We start from the raw sequence: 6945 nt of genomic DNA on the forward strand, positions 1-6945 counted from the left end.
AAAGGTGGTTGGTATGGTGGATATGGATCAAGGTCATATGGAGGTGTTTGGTGAAAGTAGGCTTATGAGTGTGGTTGAGGTTCATGTTGAGGATATGACTCATAGGTATATGGTGGTGGTTCTTGAAAGTCACAAGGAGATTCACCATAGCCATTAGATTGGTATACATCATAGAATGGCTCTTCTTCATAGTGCATTGGTGGAGGTTGTTGCCATGAAGATCTATCATATGCATATGGCTCCTCCCACCTTTGATTGTCCCATCCTTGATACACATCCTCATTGAAACTCTCATTTCCTACAACATAGTTAGAACCAAACTCATAGCCAAAGTGAGAATTCATGATGAAAAGAGAAAATAAGAATAAAAGCTAATAAGAAAAAATAAAACAAAATCCTAAAACTAGCAAAGACTAACAAGCAATCCAAAAAATCAAGCTATTCACAATATTCACATATATACAATTACCAATAACACAACACCATTGCAATTCCCCAGCAACGGTGCCATTTTGATGAGAGGACTTTTGTGTGGTTTAGAATTCACAAATGAAGTGTCGTTGTAGAGTATAGTTTCTAAACCAAGCAATAATCCTTTCATACAAAAATTTGTTTGTTACAAGTACAAACCCCTAAAATTTATAAACCGAAGTATTAAACCTCGGGTCGTTCTCCCTAGGAATTGCAATAAAGTGTCCTTGTTATTGGTTATGAGTTATATTTGGGGTTTTTGATAAGAGACATGAAATGTAAATGACAATGAAAATAAACTAACAACTACAAAGGTCTTGGCAAAGGTTGGTGGTTAAGGATCTCTATCCTTATCACTAACCACAACATGAGAATTGGCAAGGACCAACCCCACTAAGTTAACCCCTAACTAATAGTAGAGGAAAGTCAAGTGAGCTATGTCAATCCAAGACCATAAGTCCTAGTTCTCTACCAAATCAATTAGTGAGATCTAGAGTTAATGGCTCCCAATCGTCAATCACTTGGACATTAGCAACTCAAGAGTTCCAAAGTTACCTTCCCAAGCCAAGAGCACTAAAATCTACTCTAAAATCCAACCAAGCATTTCATTAAACACTTGGAAGGCACAAAAGGAAAGTATAGTAAAATTGCAAGGAAAGTAAATCTACACTACTCAATTGCAAGGAATTAAACAACAACAAATCAAATTAACAATAAAGGAACATGAAAACATAAATTGCATTAAAGAGAAAATGGAAGAACAAAAATGCATCAACATAAAAGTAGAGAATTACAAGAACTAAATACTAAACTAGAGAGAAGAGATGTAGAAGAAGAGGAATTGATAAAAGAAAAGTAAATCAAAGCATGAAATTAAACTAGATCTAAGAATTCCTAATCTAGATCTAACCTACTCCTAATTCTAGAGAGAAGAGAGAGCTTCTCTCTCTAGAAACTAACTAAAAGCATGTGAAAACTCAAATAAAACTAAACTAATGACTAGATGTCTCATCCCTCTTCAATCCTTGGGTCAAATAGCATCAGAAATGAGTTGGATTTGACCCACAAGGCTTTAGAATTCGCTGGCCACGTATTGCTTTAAGTGGATTATATGGCAGCAACGATGCATGCGCATACAGGGCTTGTACGCGTCACCATACGTATAGAAACTATAGAAAATCTTATATCGTTTTGAAGCCCCGGATGTTAGCTTTCCAACACAACTAGAACCGCATCATTTGGACCTCTGTAGCTCAAGTTATGGTCAATTTAGTGCGAAGAGGTTGGCTTGACAGCTTTTGCGATTCCTTCATTTCTTCATGAGTTCTCCATTTTTACATGCTTTTCCTTCATTCCCTAGATCCAATCTTTGCCTCCTAAACATGAAATCACTTAACAAACATATCAAGGCATCTAATAGAATCAAGATGAATTAAATTTAGCTATTCTAAGTCCTAAAAAGCATGTGTTCACTCTTAAGTACAATTAAAGGAGAATTTACAAAACCATGCTATTTTATTGAATAATTGTGGGTAAATGGTAATAAAATCCCTTAAATGAAGCATAAGATAAACCCTACAAATGGGATTTATCACACGCGTCGGCCAACTTGTGCCTGTCACACACCAGCCGCACGATTCCAGCCCAACTTTCTGGTCATTGGATGGAAACGCCGATTTGGGATCGACGCCCACATGTGGTCTACGCGCACGCGTGGTGTGGCTTCTCTTTTTTTTTTTTTGCAGTATGTAGAATGCAAAATGGAGATACTGATGTAGATGCTATGAATGACACTAGGGAAAAAAGAATAAAATAAAACTAAGAATAAAACAAAACAAAATAAAACTAAGATTGAAAAATAACAATCATACCATGGTGGGTTGTCTCCTACCTAGCACTTTTAGTTAAAGTCCTTAAGTTGGACATTTGGTGAGCTCCCTGTCATGGTGGCTTATGTTTGAATTCATCCAGAAATCTCCACCAACGTTTGGAAATCCAATCACCTCCGGGGTCCCAAACTAGGCACGTAAAGCCTTCGAGCAAGTTAAAGCAGGTGATCAGGCTCCAGGAGTGTTGATTATCAGAATGAATTCTAGGATCCCAAACCTTGCTTTTGTACCTGTCTTCGCTTTGATCTATATTGTTCTAACCAGGCAGTATGCAATCTGAATTTTTACTGAGATACCCAAACATCTTCCAAGACCCATTCAATCGAGCTCTATACCAATCCTTACACTTCAATTTGGAGCGTGGAACCATATTAAACCTTGCATGCTAACTCATATTACTAAACATCTCCTTCTTACTCTTAAAGCCACAAAGAGCTCTAAGCTGGCCATCGGTTTCAAGCAAACCATATTCAAGTGGGAAGGTAAAGATAAAGGCTAAGGATGTTACCCATTTGAAGTTTTTATTGGGTGGTAATGGCCTTGGGAGAGGTGTTTACAGTGGTCTTTCAAGCTCCACTCCCTTGTACTCTTCTGTGAATTCTTCCACCTCCTTGCAAACCTCTTCAACTGCAACCGCGTCTTGATCAAAGTCTTCGACTTCTTCCCCATCACTCAAGTCATAAGTTGGAGGTTGAGAAAAGTCTACCTCCACATCATCTTCATATTCACTTGGAAAAGGTTCTTCAAGCTCAAGGAGTTTAATTGCGGATGCAAGTTTATCACTAGGAGAGCTTGATTCATGATCATCATTGCCAAGGAAACTTGCTTCTTGATCTGTTCCGTCCAATTCTTCATAAGGCATATGCCTCGGAGGTTGTGCACTATCCTCATGAACATGAATTTCAAACTTCTTGGCGGAATTCTCTAAGACTCTCAATTCCCATGGAGGTTCAACATCTCCTAGGTCCTCAACCACTTCTTTTTCTTCATTGATTACGGCTTCCTCCAATTGTCCCAATACAAAGTCATGTCCCTCATTGTCCACTGGAGTTTTTAGTGTCTCCTTCATGCTATGTTCTTCATCAGATTCTCCACATGAAGCCATGGAAGTTCCTTGAGTGTCCAACCGTTGGGAGGCTAATCGATTTACTACCTCGGTCAAGGCAGCCGTGAATTTGAGTACTTTCTTAGTCATCCTATCTTGCCCTTGAAGAAGTATACCAAGGGTTTATTGGGGATTGGGGTGGTTGGAAGGGTTTATCGCATGGGAAGAATGGTTCATGATAGGAAGGTGGTTCTTCTTGATAAGGATAAGGAGATGGCGTATATTGAGGTGGTGGTTCTTGGGAGTAATTATATTGGAATGGGGGTGTTTGGTGGTAAGGTGCTTGTGAGTATGGTAGTTCAAAGCTATGTTGAGGAGGGGGTTCATAGGCATATGGTGGGGCTTGTTGGTAACTATAAGGGGGTCCACCATATCCATCATCTTAGTACGCACCCTGGAATAGCTCTTGACCATAGTAATTTGGTGGAGGTTGGTTGTCACGAAGAGGTCCACCATAACTATTATCTTGGTATGCATCATAGAATGGTTGTTGGTTATAGCGCATTCGAGGGGGTTGTTGCCAAGAGGGTTGATCAAATCCTCGTGGCTCCTCCCATCTTTAATTGTTCCAACCTTGATGCATGTTCTCATTATAGCATCCATTCCTTACAACAACATTGGAACCAAACTCATAGCGACAGGGGCGAGAATTCATAGTAGCTGATAAAAATTAAAAACAAAAATAAAAAGAAATAAACCAGCAAAAGCAAATATTTATAGTAACCAATAATAAGGCACAAGCTTGCAACTCCCCGGCAACGGCGCCATTTTGACGAACGGATTTTCTGTCGGTAAAGAATTTCACAATTAAATTCCCGTTGTAAGTATAGTTTCTAAACCAACAAAGAATCCTTTCGTACAAAAAATTGTTTGTCACTTAAGCAAACCCAATGAAATTAATAACCGAAGTATTCAAACCTCGGTCATCTCTCAAGGAATTGCAGGGAGGTGTAGTTATTATTGGTTATGGGAAAAGTATCTTTTGGGTTTTTTTGAGATAAGAAATAAGGAAATTAAATGATAAGAAAATAAACTAATGATTAAGAAAACTGGACGTCCTATCCTAGTTGTCCTTATCAATTATGATGAGAATTGTTCATTGCTCCCACTTAGTTAACCCTTACTAAATAAAGGAAAGTCAAGTCGACTAATCAATTTGATTCCTCAAATCCTAGTCAACTCCTAAGGAAATACTAGCTTTAGAGGTATCCAAATCAACCAGCAAATTTCAATTATTAATCAACAAAGGAGTTTGATAACTCAAGTGTCTCCAATTACTCAACCAAAGCTAAGAATGTAAAAAGCTAAATTAAAATCATAAATATGAAATACCTCAAGTTGCATTAAATAAGAAATTCAAGTCTAACATAGAGTTCATAAACCAAATAGCAACATAAAATAATCAACAAAGGGAATAAATAAACTAGAATGCTTAGAATAAATAAAAGTAGAAGAGAAATTAAATTAAAGGAATATTGAACCTAGAATTGAGAAGAAATAAACCTAAAAGTAAGAGAAATCCTAAAACCTAGAGAGAGGAGAGAGCCTCTACCTCTAGAAAACTACATCTAAAACCTAAAATTATGTGTATGAATGTTGTGTGAATCCATCCCTTGATTCCCCCACTCTGTAGCTGATAAAGAGAATTCTTGTATGGTTTGGAATCAAGAATCAATTTGTTTGTAGTATAGTCCAAACCAACAACGAATTCTCACAATCAAATATTAATCTAAAGATGTCACAATACAAAACACATATAAAACCGGGAGTTTTAAATCCCGGGTTGTCTTCCTAATGAATTGTAATGAAATCTCATGTTATTGGCTATGAGGGAATTGGGGGTTGTGAATGCAAGAGAGAGCAAGCAATGTAAATGGCAAGAAATTAAAGTGCAAAAGGGTAACTTAGCATGCAATAAAGTAGAAGTCAAAGCAAGTAAAATCAATGAAAATGGCAATTGAAGGCTAAAAAGGAATCTTGGTGAGAATTGGTTAATTAAGGATTCCTATCATAGTTGTGGACCACAAACATGGTAATTATGAGTAGATTAATCCCAATTAGTCAACCTTACATCGAGAATAAGTCAATTAGGCATAATTAATTTCAATCCACAAGTCCTAATCAACTTACTAATTAACTTAGTAAAAGATTAGCGTTAGTGGAAACCAAATTAATTAACAACCCTCACACAATATGGAATAGACATCCACCACTCAAGTTAACCCAAACCACACAATTTCTCAACCAAGAGTGAGAAAACTATGCAAAAACCCAACTAAGCATTTTATCAAACACTTGGTGGGCATGAAAAGAAAGCATGGTAAATGACACGAAATAATAAATGTTACAACTACCAATTGCAAGGGAAATAAAGATAGCAACTCAATCAAGCAATAAAGAGGCATGAAACATAAAATTGCATTAAATGTAAATTAAAGTAACAAGAGTGTGCATAAACATAAAGGACAAATAAAATGAGAAATTAACAAGATAAACAAGGAAATAAAGACAATAAAATAAAGAAAGGTAGAAGAAATTAGATGAAAACGAGAATTAAAAAGAGAAATTACATAGAAATTAAACTAAAAACCCTAGGTTCTAGAGAGAAGGGGGAGCTTCTTTCTCTAGAAAATGAACTACATTATGCAAAACTAAACCCTAATTGCTCCCCCCTTTCACATGGAGTGAGGCCTTGTCTAATATAGGAAGAATCAACTTCAGAAGGTCCAAAAACTGGGCTCTGGAGGCCCAGAAATCGCCCCCAGCGATTTGCAATAAATGAGTCACGTGCTGGGAAGTGTGCGGACGTACAGGTGTGTGCATACGCACACATGGTTTTGCGGCTTTTGTGCGTACGCACAGGTGGTTGTGCGCACGTACACTCGAATGTGTGCTTCTCCTTTGTTTTCTTCATGTTTTATCCCTTTGTACATGCTTCCTTCAACTTTTGCCTTGCCAAACTTGCCTTTAGGACCTAAAATCACTCATCAAACATGTCATGACATTGAATGGCATAAAAGTAGGATTAAAATAACTAATTTAAGAACAAAAAGGTATGTTTTCATATTTAGGCACAATCTAGAGAGAAAACACAAAAGCATGCTATTTGGATTAATAAATGTGGGTTTATATGATGAAATCCATTCAAATCAAACCAAAATATACCAAAAAATATGGGCTCATCAATAACCTCTAATCTGTGCTTTCTGGGCCAAAAACTGGGTCAAAAATAGCCCAGAAATTGCCCCTAGTGCTTTCTACAACTTTCTGCACGTGGCGTTTGTCACGCATACGTGTAGGTCACGCGTGCGCGTCATTTGGCAATTTTCCTTGTCACGCGTACGTGTCACTCGTGTTCTGCGCTAGGCACGTGTCCGCGTCGTCCATTCGTGCGCGTCACTGTTAGTTTCTCAAAACTTTATTTTCTCGCGTTCCTTCCATTTTTGAATGTTTTCTTTTTGTCCTCTAAGCCATTCCTGC

Source organism: Arachis ipaensis, chromosome B06 (genome assembly GCF_000816755.2).
Source record: "Arachis ipaensis cultivar K30076 chromosome B06, Araip1.1, whole genome shotgun sequence".
Lineage (NCBI taxonomy): Eukaryota > Viridiplantae > Streptophyta > Magnoliopsida > Fabales > Fabaceae > Arachis > Arachis ipaensis.